The 18,016-nt window shown below is 35.0% G+C and overlaps 1 long non-coding RNA gene across 1 annotated transcript in view; it reads right to left on the reverse strand.

Moving 5' to 3' along the window:
• LOC148109706 (uncharacterized) overlaps positions 1 to 18,016 on the reverse strand; it is a 113,009-nt gene that overhangs the window by 17,604 nt on the left and 77,389 nt on the right. The gene's annotated exons all lie outside the window — the stretch shown is intronic.

Consider the following 18,016-nt stretch of genomic DNA (forward strand, 5'->3'; position numbering starts at 1 on the left):
AGGCTCCCTGCTCAGCGGGGAGCCTGCTTCTCCCTCTGCCTGTTACTCCCCCTGCTTGTGCTCTCTCTCTGTCAAATAAATAAATAAATAAATAAATAAAATCTTTTTAAAAAATGGAGATTGTAGGTGGTTCTGGAATTGAGCGAGATATGAGGGCATCTGGAAGTAAGCAGGAGGTTAAGTCTTTGAGAGAGGACAGAAAAAAACTGAGAAGAGCATCTCAGGAACTGACTTAAACTAAGGAGATCAAAGTAGTATCTGGCAGTTGGGGAAAGACAGAAGAGGGCACTGGCACAGTATTTAACTGCCCACATTGCAGAGTTCTGGTAGCTGCTTCTCTCTTCCTTGCTTTCATTTTTGCATTCAGTCCAGGGTAAATAAGAGGGAGTGAAATGTACAAGGAAGAGGATTTACAAAAAGGTCTTTCTTTCATCCCTATGCCCCTGAAACTTATTTTTTTTTTTTTTTATTTTCATCAACTCTTGAAATAATGTTAACTCCAATGGAGCTTTTTGGTTTGAAAAACTTACATGGCTAGGGGCGCCTGGGTGGCTCAGTGCTTAAGTGTCTGCCTTTGGCTCAGGGAGTGATCCCGGTGTTCTGGGACTGAGCCCCACATCAGGCTCCTCCACTGGAAGCCTGCTTCTTCCTCTCCCACTCCCCCTGCTTATGTTCCCTCTCTCGCTGGCTGTCTCTATCTCTGTTAAATAAATAAATAAAATCTTAAAAAAAAAAAAAGAAAAAGAAAAGCTTACATGGCTAAACCTACTGCAAGGAAGCCAGAAGAGTTAGAAAGTACAAGCTGGAGGTCTTCTGCTTCAAAGTGGGACTTGGTGACTCTGAAAGCCATGTGACAACAGGGGACCACCACAAGCATCTGCCTCTCCTCTGCCCTGCAGGTTGTGAGGAGCTAAGGGGAACTAGCAGTGTGGTTGAACAATCTATAGTAATCTGATATGGAGTCTTATAAGTTTAGTACTTCACTACAAAATCTAGCTTCAGAGTTTCCCAGACCTTAAAATTCCGTAAGAATCACCTGGAGTGGTTGCTAACAGGATAGATTTTAGGGAGGGTCTGGTTCAGAATGTTTGTACGGGGTTCACGAATCTGCAATTTTCCATAAGCATCCAGGCCTGCCTTCAAAATGTCTTTCTCTTCCTTTCTCCCTTCCAACTCCCAAGATATGCAGTAATAGTAGATGCTACTTTTGAATAACTACTGTGAACCTCTCTTTAAAAATTAAACTTTACCGGGCAATGTTCTGAAATTAGGACTTTGCCTTGGAATATTGGGCTACTATCAGAAGGAACATGACTCTCCTGGGAAAAGACAACACTGCTGAGATATCCAAGGACCAACTAATACTGCCTCCTCAACTCTCAACCCCTTCCTCATTCAAGGGCGGAGCCCTTTTTAAGGTCAACAGAAACTACGCCTGAGAACAGAACAGGTGTGGAAGATGTGAACTAAGGACCTCAGAAAAGTCACATTCAGGCACATTTAATAGATTAATTAGTGAACGAAATTTTATAATAATTTGTTTAGAGATGGAGCAAAACTTCAGTGACATGGTGAAGGAACAGATCCATGCTTTTCCCCAGCTGTAGACTTGAGGTTGGAGGCAATGTGCAGGGAGGCTTCTGGCTGATTGGTACTTGGTAGTGTGTTCCTAAAAGAGGAGGAAGGAGGGGAGGAGAGGAGGAGGAAAAGCTTCCACTCTAAATTACTGTCACCACACATGCTTGCATAGAAAGCGTTCTACAAATTTCATCAGACATGTGATAAAATGAGTTAAATGTGTATCAGAAGAGATATTTTTAATCCTTTTTTTTGACATGAACTCATTTTACTGGAGTTATGAATTCTCTCTCCAAAAAGAATGCAAGTAAGCATACATGTGAAAAATTTCCATACTATTTCAAGGATTCGTGGCCCTCCTGCAATTCGTCTGAAGACTCCCAAGTGAAGGATCTCTTCTCTAGAATAAATATTGCAGACTCTAGAGATGGAAGTCAGGGATAGACTAACCCAATAAAAATGAGATTTTGGCTGAGAAAAGCATTGACTTCACTACAGTCTCTCTCTAGAATTAACTATTTGGTTCAAATTCTGGCTTTACCTTATCTCTCCCCTCAACCCCCCAGCTAAGGCACAAGAGGCAGCCCACCATCCTCCCTGTGGCACAGGTCCACATTTCTAAAACACAGATGTGGTTACTGTGAGGAATGAAAGAGTGAATGTGTGTAAAGTCCTTACCTGACACATAAATGTTTCCTGATATTATTATTTTATTCCTTAATGAATGAGGCCAACATGGGCCACTTATCCAGCCAGTCTTGCTCAAAACCTTAGAGTTATCATTTAAATTCTTACTCTTCCATACATACTATATTTTGTCAAGTAGAATAAAGGCTGCAAGAGGATTGATTTTAGCATTTTAGACTCCATGTTCCATATAGAATGGATGCTTAATAAAAACATGTAGAAAAAATGAATGAGTGGAGCAAATTTTACTAGGCCTCTCTAAATGTCCTTCTCTTTCTTCCTTGCTTTACACCCTCATTGCCATGGCTCTCATTCAGAACCTGTCCTTCCTTATCAGCACTCTCAAAATAGCCATGGCCTCCCAAAGCATTTCTGAGACTGCCTACCACTAGAATCACCTGGGGGTATTTTAACTACAGATTCCTAGCCCCTATAAGATGGACAGAATCAGCAGCTCTGAAGTGATAGCATTGAGGTAAGTGGAATATTTTCAAAAGTTTCTCACGCGATTCTTTTTTTTTTTTTTAAAGATTTTATTTATTTATTCGACAGAGACAGAGACAGCCAGCGAGAGAGGGAACACAAGCAGGGGGAGTGGGAGAGGAAGAAGCAGGCTCCCAGCAGAGGAGCCTGATGTGGGGCTCGATCCCAGAATGCTGGCATCACACCCTGAGCCGAAGGCAGACGCTTAACCACTGTGCTACCCAGGCGCCCCTCTCACGTGATTCTTAAATAACGCTAGTTTTTGAAACTACTGGTTCCACATTAAAAAGTAAAAATTACTTCTTCCTTTCATGAAAGGCCCTTTAACCTTTCATTCACTTGTCTGTCATTTCCCTAGCACTGCCCACCACTCCCCATACACATCCTGTAGTCCAACTGTACAAAACACCGATCATATTTCCTAGTGCTCATTCTGGATATGCTTGCTGTACTTCTGAGCTCTGCAAGAAGTCCATTTTTTGTTTGTTTTTGTTAAAGTCAGATGTTAAAAAATATTTTATTTCCCAGATTCTTACCTCCCCTCCTTAGAATCTCCAACAAAGTCCCAGTTTATTTGGTTCACGTGTAGAACAAAGATGAAGCAAATGAACCACTAAAAAAAAATCTGAGATATAATTTATGCACTACAAAATTCATTCTATTGAAAGATAAAATTCACTGATTTTTAGGATATTCACAAATTTTTGCAACCATTATCATTACCTAATTTTTATCACCCCCAAAAGAAACTTCTTACTCATTACAAATCATTCCCCATTCTTCATCACTACCCTCAAAGCCTCTGGCAACCACTAATCTACTTTTCATTGTTATGGATTCTGGACATTTCATATGAATGGAATCATATATTATGTGACCTTTTTGTGTCTGGCTTCTCTCACTTGGCATCATGTTTTCATGCATCATCCACATTGTAGAATTACCAACGTTTTGTTCTCTTCAATGAGCAAGTAATATCAATTACATGAGTATACTACATTTTGTGTATTCATTCATCTATTGATGGACATTTGGGTTGTTTTCACCTTTCAGCCATATGAATAATATAAACATCGTGTACAAGTTTTTGTGTGGATATGTTTTTGATTCTCTTGGGTATATACTTACGAGTGGAACTGCTGGGCCATATGGTCAATCTATGCTTAACTTTCTAAGGAATCGTCAAACTGTTTGCCAAGGCAGCTGTAGTATTTTACATTCCCACCAATGTATGCAGGGTCCAATTTCTCCACATCCTATGAAAACCTGTTATTTTCTAACTTTCTAAAAATTTTATTATAACCATCTGAGCAGATGTGAAGTGGTACTTCATTATGGTTTTTATTTGTATTTCTCTAATGATTATTGATATTGAACATCTTTTCATGTGCTTATTGGCCACTTGTAAATCTTTGGAAGATGTGTATTCAAATCCTTTGCTAATTTTTACTTTTGAATTTTTTTCCTTTCCTTCCTTTGCTGTCTTTTTATTATTGAATTTTAAGAGTTATTTTTATATTCTGAAAACATATCCCTAATCAGATATATGATTTGAACATATTCTCTTGAATTCTGTGAATTATCTTTTTACTTTTTCAACAATGTCTTCTGAAGTACAAAAGATTTTAATTTTGATGAAGCCCAATTTATTTTTCTTCTGTTGCTTGTGCTTTTGGTGTCATACTAAGAAACTACTGCAATTCAAGGCCATGAAGATTTTGTATGCTTTCTTTAGCTTTAGTGCCTAATATTTACTCTTTGATCCATTTTGAGTTAATTTTTGTACATGTGTGAAGTAAGAGTTATTCATTCTTTTGCATGTGGCAGTGTACCAGTGCTGTTTATTGAAAAGACTAATTTTTCCCCATTGAATTGTGTAGGCATTCTTGTTGAAAATCAATTGGTCATAAATGTCAGGATTTATCTGGACACTCAATTCTATTTCACTGATCTATGTGTAGCTTTATACCAGTACTACACTGTCTTCATTATGACAGTTTTGTAGTTAAGTTTTGAGACCTTGTAGTATGAGTTCTCTTTGTTCTTTTCCAAATTTTTTTTTTGCCTATTAAGAGTCATTTGCATTTCCATATAGATTTTTAGTATAACCTTTTCAGTTTCTGCAAAAAAAAAAAAAAGCAACTGGGAGTTTGATAAGGACTGCAATGAATCTATAGACAAATTTGAGGAGTATTGCCATTTTAATATGTCTTTTCATGAACATGGGGTATTTTCCCATTTATTTAGGTCTTCTTTAATCCATGTCAATAACATTTTTTAGTTTTGCATATTTTCTGTTAAATTTATTCTTAAATATTTTATTTTGATACTACTGTAAATGGAATTATTTTCTGAATTTCATTTGTGAATTGTTTGTTGCTAATGTATAGAAATACAATTAATTTTTGGGTTTGACTTATACTGCAACATTACTGAACTCATTTGGATTCCTTAGGATTTTCTATATATAAGATCATGCCATCTGTGAAACACGAGCTTTAATTTACAGGGGATTTGGTTAACATGGGATTTTGTATCATTTATTGCTTTATCTTGATCAAACTGGTTAACTTTCATGAAAACGAATTAGTAATTCTGAAATCATAGTTGCTGTGAAGAATACATGTGCTGACACTATTCAAATAACCTTTAGTTCAATGATTTAATATGTGAATCATGAGAACTGGCCCTTTGTAGCTAAGAGTGGATGAATCTTTTTGTAAATTGTTTCATCAATCCCATTCAGTTTTGGGGTACTTTTGTTAGACATGGAGCTGATAAAGAGTATATTAAGAGATGTCAATTCTTTTAGGGTGACTGCAACAACAGGAGATGAAGCTTCAAAGATAGACTGAAATTCTCTTGAAATACTTTGCTAGATATGATGAATGTTATTCTATGGGAACAAAAAAACTACTAAAGGACTTTTGTTGGGGAATCAATGTAGAGCATGTACTGAAAGAATGAGAAACTAGGAGTAGGGGGCAAAGGTAGGAGGCTACTATAAAACATCAGTAAAGAAATGGTGAGAACCTTAACTAAGGCAATACCTGGAAAGATGAGTATGTTTTAGTATGTGTAGCATGTTTTGGTTGGAAGACAAGGATCATAACTTTTAGGATTCTTCTGGGTTATAAACCATTAATGGAAAGAGGGATTACAAGAGAAGAATGTTTGGGGAAATGTCTTCTTTTTCGGAAATGTTTAAGGTAACTGCAGAGTACCCAGGCAGATAAGCTAATGGAGTGATAGAGAATCAATTTAGATTCTAGCAGAGAGTTGAGGATTCAATATGCAAAGTTTTAAAATTTGCTTTCTATGCCAACTTTTGGTCTTCCCGTCTATCCCTTCTTAGTATAATTCTATGGTTTATAATTATCATAACTTCCTTGTAATTAACCTCAGCGTCAGTTCTTCTCTTTCCCTTCCTCCCTCTCTTTAGCTGTCCTGCAAAACAAAACACCTACCCTAGTAAAATATGACCTCAGTAAAACCTAAACTCTTTGCATTCTTCACATCTATACCTTAGACTTTCCTCTCCCCATAACTTTTCTTCTCTTCTGTCAATCTGAAATGATGGTTCTCCAAGACACCTATGGTCTTGGTAATTCTACTTGCTTTCTTCTTTATTGGATCTGTTTTTTGGCTCATACATATTCTTCTTTCTTGATTTAAAGTAGCATAAAAAGTAAATTTTTAAATCTTTGCTTGTGAGAAAAATGACTCACCACCATGCTATTCTGACTTGGTTTAGAATCGTAAACTTAACATCAGTGTCCTTCAGAATTTTGAAGACTTGAAGACATTTTAGAATCTGGGATTACAGCTGAAAAACCTGATGTCATTCCGATACCTACTTCACTTTTATGACCATTGGTTCTGCACTGAAAAGCTATTGAAGGTCACTTGAAGATCTTGGGATTGTCTCTTTATTTCTTGTCTTCTGAAATTTCACATTGATATGTGTACCTTTTAAATTTTATTCTCTTGGGCATTTGATGGGTCTTTTCAAACTGGAAACCCATTTCCAACAGCTTTGGGAAATTATCCTGTATTCCGGATATGACAATCTTTCTTTCCATTTTCACATTTGTCTTTTCCTAAAATTCCTATAATATGGAAGAAAGACTTGAATGATCTTCTAATTCTTTTTTTTCTCACATTGCCTTTTTATTATAATGTCCAAAAGATTATTTTGACTTTATCTTCCATTTATTTGATTTTTTCCATATCATTAATTTGTATTTTTGGCTATTTTTCATTTTAAATGTTCTTTTATGTTTAAAAAAATTAATAGCACCTTGTTCTTTTTAATGGATGTAATATTTTTCTAATCTTTCTACTTATGTTAATTAGATTTTAAAAAGTGATTATTTTTCTCTGTTATCTGTAATTTCCAATTTCTTTTTCTGTTTCTTTTATCTCTGACATTCATATTTAGTCTGACCCCAATTTTATTTGGCCTGTATGATATTTATAAAACACCAGATTTCACATTTTAAAAAATCAGTGATTTTGGCTTCTTAAAAAAAAAAACAAAACAAAAACTGAAGAATCTGGCCACACTAAGGCCATGTTTTTCCTGGTGAGTAGAGACTGTTCATTTTAAATAGAACATACATTCTACTGGTTTCCTGTTTTATTCATTTATCTGTCAGGCCCTATAGGCATTTAGGTAAACCATTTTGTCCATGCTTCTCTGTCACTTACATGTCTCCAGTCCACTCAGAAATCCCCTGACTTATACTTCTGGACACATGGCTTATCTTTGAAGATACAATATTTGTTCTGTTTTTCTTTCATAAAATCCTTTCCTATCACCAAATCCTTTTGTAATGTAGTTGTTCTTTTAGCAAGACAGAGAGAACAAGTTTTATGACCACTAAAATCCAACAAAGACAGGTTATTATTTGATATGCTCCAAAGACACTCATTAGCAGGGATAATTAATTTCATAAGTCTACTCTTGTACAAATTAAGAAAATTTAAAGCTTTAAATTTCTCATGTATCATTTTGTGAGGTTTGAGTCAATTAACATTTTCAAAAGATAGGGTTCTCTTTTTATATGTGGATATTGTGACTTAATTAAATGTTGACAACTTGGCATTTATTTATAATATGGTAAATAATTTTTTTCTTTATTTTTTTAAATAAAAGAATTGGTGCAATTCAGTAAATGTCCATCATAGTTAAATAAAACAATATGCCATATCTTATGGGAAGACCACTTGGCTGAAAGTCACAGGAGTCATACTTCAGTTCATTAACTCATTATTCAACCACAAATATTTGCTGAGCACCTACTATGTGTTAAGCATTCTTCAAGGTGCTGTAAGCAATCAGTCAACCAAATAGGTCAAGTTTCTGTTTTCAGGGAACTTATATCATACTGGGGAGAAAATAGGTAGTAAACTATATAAACAAATATGTTAATTTCACAGCTTTGGGAAAATTATTTATATTTCTGAGACTCAGTCTATTTGTAAAATTAGAATGTTGACCTCTAATAATTCCCATATCTGTAAGTTAATTTTCTACTTTACATTTTAATTTGTTTTTATTTATCTAGCAAAGAGTCTTAACTGAGTCTGGATGTTGCATAAGGGTAACATAAAAGTGGAAAAAAATAATCTCTTTTTGTGGTTTGAGAAGGTATCTTTAGGAACAGAAGAGTCTCACATTGTTAAATTGTCTGAGACTGTGTGATGGAAATAGCTTTGTATTTCTCTAGAAATATTCTGTGTTTAGAAAATGTACAAAAGAAATATTTTATGTTCATTTGTGACATAACCTGTGGTATTCACTTAACCACCCAATACATATATTTTAGCATTTATTACATGCTGGGCATCAGCAAGAAGGTATAATAAAAGACAAATCTTCTGTCCTCATGAAATATATGTTTTTAGATAGGAAGATTTTTCCATAACCATAAACAAGTAAATAACACTTCAGGTAGTGATAAGTACTATAAAGACAGATAATGCAGGGTAAGAGATTAGAGAATGACAGAAGAAGAGAGGGTTCTATTTGATAAAGGGTACCAGGGAAGACCACTTTTAGGAGCTAATTGCAAGAATGCCAAATACAATATAGGATGACCAATAAAACTTAAATTGTAGATAAATGACAAATAACGTTTTTAGTATAAGTAGGTCCCATGCAATATTTCTGACATAACTGAGTATAAAATTGATTGTTTATTTGAAATTCAAATTTAACTGGGTATCTTGCATTTTTATTTCCTAATGTGGCAACCTTATATTTGAGCCAAGATCTGAATAGTGAGAAAACTGTGTACATACTGGAACTGGAGAAATATATTTCAAGATTTATAAAATAGCAAGTGTAATATCTTGTGGTAGGGATGAATATGACTGTTCAAGAAACAGTAGGAGAGCCAACATGGCTGGGTTGGATTGAGAGAGGTGGAATGGCTATCTGTGTTGGAGACAGAGGCAGAAGTCATATCATAGAGGTTCATTAAGCCATTGCAAGTGATTTGTATTTCACTTGATGGAAAGTCATTAGAAAGTTGTGGATGTGGAACAATGTGATCTAATTTAAGTTTAAAGAAACCACTTTGGCTGCTATATGAACAGACCAGGTAAGAATAAGAGATGAAGTGGGAAGGCTTGTGGGGAAGCAGGTGAAAGAGACCATGCCAGAGATGTTGGTTTGGAACATAGTGTTAGCAGTGGGAATGGTGTGCAGAGGTCTAAATCGGGTTCTATTTTAAAGGAAGAACTGCAGGACTTGCTTGTGAGTTGTAGGGTATGTGAGAAAGAGGAATCAGGGTTGCTTTTCTCATCTTTGCCTGAGCAACAGGATAACTGATCCAAAGCAAGTTTCATGACAACTATAGGGAAGCAAATTAAATTTGGGTAAGCAGTTGTTTTTTGAAACACACATAAACACACACACACATACGCCTTGTACATTCCTTGCCAGGGTTATCAATTCAAGTTACTGCTCTACTGCACCATCACCACCATCATCATCATCATCATCATCATCATCATCATCATCATCATCGCTTTTGTGTGTTTATTATACCTGGAAACATTACTAGCCTGTTATATCTATTACTCAGTTAATTGTCACAACAGTCTGAGGTAGATACTATTATTATAATCATTCTCATATTACAAAAGAGGAAAATGAAGCCCATGGAGATTAAATAGCTTGCTCCAAGTTACGCAGCTAGAAAATGGCAAAGTATGACTCTAAAGGCAACCTGATAGACCCCAAACACTTTCACAACTAAGCTTTGCAAAAACAAAGAAAGGAAAAAAATGGTGGTTTGAATCATTCTGAATATAAAAAAATAATATTCATTTAACTTTTACACTTCTATTTAAAAATTCAAAAATTTTAAAAAATTTAATGAGAAAATTCATGAAAAAAACTTTGTTAAGTGACAAAAAGAAGATCTGGCAAATTTAAAATAGGGTCTTTATTCTTGGATGGGAATATTGAAATTATAGTCATTTTTCCCAAATTAATTTATAATGTAATTCCTATCAAAATCACACACACAACACATGTGTATACACACATACATGCATATATATATGCATATGTGCATATGTATATGTATATACATGTGTGCACATATGATGTATAAAATATGTTATTAGTCTTAATTCAACAAATCATAAAACAGATAAACAACAATCTAACTCTACCAAGAATAGAAGGGCAAAGTAGAAATATATAACACAGGAAATAAAAGTATTCCGAGAAATGATAGAAATTAGAAAATTCATGACACTTCTTTTTTTCTTTCAAATCTATTCCAAATATATTCGAAAATGCTGTTGTTACATTATGTTTACCAAGATATGTGTTTACTGATGGAAACAAGGTGAGGAACTGGAAAAAATAATATATAATTTTGTGTGTGTACAAAGGTAGAAAACAAGATTGTATTTTCATACTCACTTTTATCTCTATAAAGAAACTCTGAAAAGATATACCAGCCACTCACGAAGGCTATACCCGGGTAAGGGACAGTGAAGGAAGACTTTCCACTATACTGCTTTTATATTGAATAATGTGACTGTATTACCAATTCAGATATTTAAAAAATAATATTAACATGCCATATTTTGGAAACTGAAAGGCAATTACTTCTGTGGTCAAAAAGGCATGCTTTGAGCACTGACCATACAAAATTTGACTAGTTTTACTACAAAGCTGTGTTGGTTGGGAAGCATATGGTTTTGATCAAATAAATCTCTGGATGATTTTTATAAGTCTTTCATCACCTATTGATTCTGAAAAAAAAATCCTTTGACATCATAGTCTATGTTTGGTCCAATTCCATATTACTAACTTGATTTCCTTTCTCAGAGTCTCTGAAGCAATTTGCTTCCATGCCTGAGCAGGATTTCAGTTCAGAGATTAAACAGAAAAATTATTAACTAAATATGATGCATTATTTATTTTGTTCTGCTTCTTATTTTCTAAATCTAGTTTTGTGTTCAATTTATTTAAAAAAAATATAAATGTTTCTAGGCTTAATGCTTCAAACACCGGATTTTGAGATGATGTCCATATTTAATCATCTTTTCTACTCTTTAACGAGCTGCAAAATAGCTTTGAATAGGTTTTAACAAAGTTGATCATATTGCTCTCTTCCAGGGCTATTATATTTTACATAATTCTTTTTGTAATTCTGTTATCTGACTCGTGTCTGTAATTTATTCAGGACAATTTCCTTTTTATAGATTTTTATTAATATATTTTTAGTTTTTATCCTCTCATTTTAGTTTGTCAATACTTTAGCTGAATTTGGAGATTATGTAATTTGTCTTATTTATTTTTACTTTTATTTTCCATTCAATTAATGCTGATGGTTTGGGAGATTATTATTTTTATTTTTAATCTCTTGCAATGTTACAGCATGCCATTAGAGTTGTTTCATTCCTTGAATCACAGATAAATCATTATTATGTTCCAAACCCTTCTTTCCTACAGGGCCTCTTGTTCCTCAACTCCACATTTCCAACATGCTAGCTCATAATGCTTCTAAATTTCATGTGTGGGTAATATGGTAACATACCACTTCCTGAAAGCTGATCACATTTGTGAAGCATGGGAAAAAACTACATAGTTGATTAAATTGATGAAGAAACTATTTCTTTTAAGGAAGCGAGTTCTACAGTTCAGTTCAAATACTGATGGTATCATAAGTCTTCCCTGCTTAATATGAGGAATAACCTAAAAATTGTTTTTAAATGTTATAACATAAAATGCCTTTATGAGACTTCTCTTTGCTAAAGAAAATATAGGATCCCAGTGGTTTTTATCTTGCAGAGATAGTATGAGAATAATGAAGAAAGAAGGCTTTGCTAGCTATGATTTTTCTGAGAGATTTGTCTCTATTGAAAGAAAATGTCAGGGAGCCTAGGTGGCTTAGTTGGTTAAGTGTCTTACTCTTGATTTTGGCTCAGGTCATGATCTCAGAGTTGTGAGATGGAGCTCTGTATCAGACTCCATGCTGGGCATGGAGACTGTTTAGGATTCTCACTCTCCTTCAACCTCTGCCCCTCCCCCACTTTCTCTCTCTCTCCTTCTCTAAAAAAAATATAGTGAGGTCATTTAAGGAAATACTTAGGGTGTTTGGATTCAGATTATATAGTTGCCATAAAAGAGACATATATAAGGCATAGTGTGAGTTTAGTCATCTTTGCTACACTGGAGAAGAAAGATGTCAGGGGAGGCTTTGCAGAAGGTGACCTGAATGGTTCCTAAAAGCACGTGGAGGGTTTTGCCAGGTATAGGAGATGTGAAGGACAAGGCAGTGCATACAGAAGAAAGCACTGTATGTGAAAACACGGAAGCATGAGATGCTCTGGTATTTGGGGCAAACGGATTGGAAATATGATGAGATGCCAGGGAGAATAACTGATGATAAAAGAGATTCAGTTATATAAGGAACAAATCAAATAGGTCTTTGTAACCCATTCTAAAGATTTTTAAAAGTGTTTTTTTCTAACCATATTTTTGGTATATAAAAATAATAGTAAATCTGCATAAACTTTAATCTTGATTGGGATTTACACTGTCTTAAAGAAACAACGAACTCTATAATAGAGTCTAGAGTGTAGACAGTGAAGAAAAAGTACAGACGTGCCAACTGAAAGATTCTCTCTACTTGAGTGTCTACTTTCTTTTCATTCACTCTTCCAACAGTAATTTGGTTCTGCTTCCACTATATCATCACGATTATTTAGGTCACTGTTATAGACTGAATATGCATGTCCTTCCAAATTCATCTACTGAAATCCTAGCCCCCAGTGTGATGGTATTAGGAGGTGGGCTTTTGGGAGGTCATTAGGTCACGAGAGTGAAGGGCTCATGAATGGGATTGTGCCCTTATAAGAAACACCAAAGAGCTTGCTTCTGCTCTCTGCTTTCCACTATGTGAAGAAGTCAGAAGATGGCCATACGCAAACCAGGAAGAGGGCCACATTAGAACCCAACCATGCTAGCATCTTGATCTTGGCCTTTCCAGCCTCTAGAACTGTGAAATACAAATATTTGTTGTTTTAAGCTACTTGGTCTATGGTAAATTGTTCTGGTAGTTGAAACTGATTAAGATAGTCACCAATGACTTTTATTTATGTTATAAATTTATAAGTATAAATTATAATTAAATTCACTATTATACAATTAAATTTTACAGTATATATTTTTAGTACAACTAAAATTTATGAATTATGAAATTATAAAATTCAGCCCTGTTATTATTTGGTCATTTGGGAGCATTTAACATTATACACCACCAACTGCTCCTTTAAATTCTCTCTTCTTGTGTCTTCCCAGATGCCCCACTTTCCTGGTTTTCCTTGTTTCTTTGGTCCCTAACTTCAGGTTACTTAGAGAGCCCCTAATCTATTCAACTATTTAATTTTGGTCTTCTTGGGATAGTAGTTCCTCTCTCTTTTCACCATGCCCTCTCTATTGGGGCATGTCTATTTAGTTTCATAATTTCAATTACAGTTAATATCGGTATGCAGGTGATTTCTGAAACTTTATCTACATCAAAAATATCCTTCTCCCTCAAAAAGCTAAAAATGGAACTACCCTACGACCCAGCAATTGCACTACTAGGTATTTACTCAAAGGATACAAAAATACAGATTCAAAGGGGGACATGCACTCTGCTCTTTATGGAGCATTATCAACAACAGCCGAACTACAGAGAGAGTCCAAATGTCCATGACTGGCTGAATTATGTCTTCCCCTACCTCTAATTCAAATTGAAGTCCTAACCTCCAATACTTCAGAAAGTTGACTCTATTTGGAGACAGAATCTATAAAGAGGTAATTAAGGTAAAATGAGGCCATTAGGGTGGGCCCTAATCCAGTATGCCTGGTGTCCTAATAAGAAGAGTAAATTTGGACACAGACAGCTACAGAGGGAACACCATTTGAAGATGCAAAGAGAAGATGGCCATCTGCAAGGTAAGGGGAGAGACCTCAAAAGAAACCAATGCTGCCAATACATTGATCTCAGATTTCCATACTCAAGATTTGTAAGAAACTACATTTCTGTTGTATACCACACAGTGTATCATACTTTGTTATGGCAGCCCCAGAAAACTGATACAGTGACGAAAGGTAGAAGTTTATCTTTCAAAGTAAATCTCTAATGCTCTTGCTACATATATTTAGAATAATAATCTTTAAATTATTTTAAAATGAAGAATATTGATTTTAGTTGGGAGAAATAAAACAAAAATGTGATTTATAATTTACAGTTTCACATGACTTTTCAGATGTTGCTCTACTGTAAGGACTATAAATACAGTAAAACATAACCCATTGTAAGGAATGTGAGACGGTCTTGTGTGTATGTATATGTTATTGCGTATTCTGATACAATCTAGAATTCATTTTAAAATAAGAAATCATAAAAATGTTGTTTGAAATAGATATAAGCCATGGATGGTAAAGTTCTTTTTATTATCCTAGGATGTTAAATGGATTGTATAGTAATGTGAAAGTGCCAACCCTATGTTTATGGGTGGAAAAGTCATTTTCATTTAAAATTCCTATTTCCTCCTCTGAGTCCCATTTGCTGAAATTTCTCATGTTTCATCTCAATTTCAGCCACATATTGTGAGGTTACACAAAATTCACTTGTCCAATTCTGAGACATCTAAATGTGAAGGACATATTTGAGGTAGAGAAGTTTTGAAACTAATTTTAAGATTTTGATCATTCAAAATGTCTTGGCCTTTAGTTTAAGTAATGCTTTTACTTGACTTAAAATAACTTAGATTAGAAAGAACAAGTATGTAGCTTTTTGAAAGAGATGTTTTGAGCGCGGGGATGGTATTGGCTCATGCATGGAGCTGCGCTAGGGGACTTCCCAGTGTTTCTCCTGTGGAGGTGTGCACCAGCAACTGTGAGATGGTCCACAGGAAGATGGCAGATCAGATGCCCTTCCTGCAGCTAGCAGTTACCTGAAGCAGCTCAGTTCTTCCCCCTGTAGCTCACTCAGGGCTTTCTAAAGTTGTCCAATATTCTCCAGCATCACCTATGACAATGGTTCTCAGTTACAATTTCCAATGTACTGCACAGGACAGTTTTATTGATTTATGCTGTGGAAATTAAGGCATGTACACACACACACACACACACACACACCACACTCAGGGCCACAGCATTCAGAATCATCAGGGTGTCTACATCACAGGCTGTGGTATAAGCATTGCCCCAAGACACAGGGAACAGGTAGCCAGATGCTGAACGGATGAAGTGGAGTTGAGGTGAGAGAAGCACTTCCCAAATAGTTTCCAAGTAACAGCAGCCCAGGAGGGAATGGCATTAAGCTTGATGCAATTTGCATATTTACCTTTATACATGTTAATGTGAGATCTCTCTGTCTTTCTCTCTTGCTCTTGCTTTCTCATTTGCTTTCACTCTCTCCAAAAATGTAGTGTGTACTTATAATAGTAAATAATTGTGAAAATATAGAGTGTGGGGTAGAAAATATAACTATTCTTGCATATGTGTTCCTATTTCTCTGTCTCTATCATCTTTTTATAATATAATTTGCCTCATAATATATATACATATAGTTTAATCTTCTGATTTTTAAAAATATGAGCATTTTGCCATTTTATTAACGAACTAGATATTTAATGATCATATGTTATTATTTTTACCACTTTTAACTATTAAATAATTGTTTCAGTTTAATTTTGTTTTGTTTTGCTATTATAATTAACTTTGAATAATACAACTGTTGTAACAACATCATTAAGTGCCTGGGAAATTTGATGTTGAAACAATGATGGGCAGGTGTCTGGATATGACTGCACAGGAACTTTGCCTCTGGTGGGACAACTCTGAGGCATGACTTCAACTGCAAAGTTTCCCTGAGGGATTAGCTGAAGCCTGCTTGAAGCTTTATCTACAACTACACCCTTGCTTTGCTTTCTCTCCTCCCGCTCCTGTTTCCCTGTTTCTTCTGCTTGCTTACCGCTCCCCTTTTTGGTGAGTAGTTTCTGAATTTAGTCATGTTCTTTTGTAACTGCATACGGCTATAGTATCATGCTTTGACATCCTCGGAACAGAAAGCCCTGGGTTGGCTCCCTTTCCCACAACAGTTTCACCCTCCCTGGAGGCAGAGTTCTCTCCGAGCTTGGGGAAGATCCTGATCCCTACCATCCATTAGGGAACTTGGAATAGATACTTGATTGGCTAGGGCCCATTAGGCTCCTTTCTTGTGAATATAAAACTGACAGTTAAAGCCAGAAAATCTAAAAAGGCCAAGAGACTAAAAAAACCTAGGGAGTGGGACTACACTTATAGCAGCACCCTAAAAAGGGAATCCGTTAGCTCAAATAGGACAATAGAACAGAATATTGGACTTAAAAATTTACTCATGCTGATATACGGAAATTTGATAATTAAACAAGTTGGTGTTGCAGAACAGGGAGTAAAGAAAGAACTATTTAATAAATGACATTTGGGAAAACTACTTATCCATATGGAAAAATGAAAATGGATCTCTTCTTCATATATACAAAAGCCAAATTCAGCTGAAACAAGGACTTCCATGGGAAAGGTGAAACTGTAAACATTCTGGAAGAGAACTTGAGAGGAGGAACTTTTACTTGGGGTATAGAATGACTTTTAAACAAGGCGCAAATAATCCTTTTCACAAAAGAGCTGAGTACAGATTGAGAAATTTGATTACATTCAAATTAACAACTTCTCTCCTTCAAAAGCAACCATTAAGAAGAGGGAAAAAGAAGCCACAGTCTTGGAGAAGCTATTTGATAAACATTATAATAAAGAGATTATTAGTATCCATACTATATAAAGATACCTACAAATCAACTAGAGGAAGCAACATAATAAAAAAAATGAGCAATAGATATGTATAGAGATTTTGCAGTGGGGAAATGTGCATGGCTTGCAAACATGAAAACATATTCAACCTCATTTGTAATCAGGAAAAGGCAAATTAAGCATCATAAAATAACATTTCACCCACCACAGTGGCTATAATTTATAAATCTGATAGTGCTAAATATTGATAAGTATATTGAGCAATGGGAACTCTTATGAGCTGCGTTTTAGATTGTAAATTGGAACAGACTCTTTGGAAAACTATTTAAAATCATCTTTTAAATTCAACATTTCCATAACAAAGACCTAAAAAATTCCACTTCTAGGTGAAAATATACCTTTTAGAAACTTGCATGTTATAACTGAAGACATATATAAGATCATCCTGAGAAGAATTGTTTTAATGGCAAAAAACCGGAAGCAGTACAAATATTCATCAATAGTAGGACGGGTAATTATATTATAGTATATTCATGTGTTGGTGTATTATAGAAAATGAAATCATAGCTACATGCATTAGCATGCAAGAATCTCAAAAATAGTACTTAGTAGAAAGAGAAAATCACAGACTACCTACAATAAATGTCAGTTCAAAATCATAAAAAAGCATACTACATATATATATATATGCGTGTGTGTGTGTTCATATATAACACACAAAGCTAAAAATAAAAGCCAAAGAATAATTAACACAAAATTAGAATTGTAGTTGAATCTACCTAGGGGAGAGGGAAGGTAATGAAATCAAGAAGGGCACACAGGGATCCTCAAAGTTAATGGTAATGGATAGTTTCAGGATTAGGGTAGTTAGTTCATAGGTTTTATTTTACTATTATTTCTGAAACTATACAAAACACGATGTACACTAGTATACACACATCCATATTCATA

This window comes from Ursus americanus, chromosome 7 (genome assembly GCF_024610735.1).
Source record: "Ursus americanus isolate L20-20 chromosome 7, mUrsAme1.1.p, whole genome shotgun sequence".
Classification (NCBI taxonomy): Eukaryota; Metazoa; Chordata; class Mammalia; order Carnivora; family Ursidae; genus Ursus; species Ursus americanus.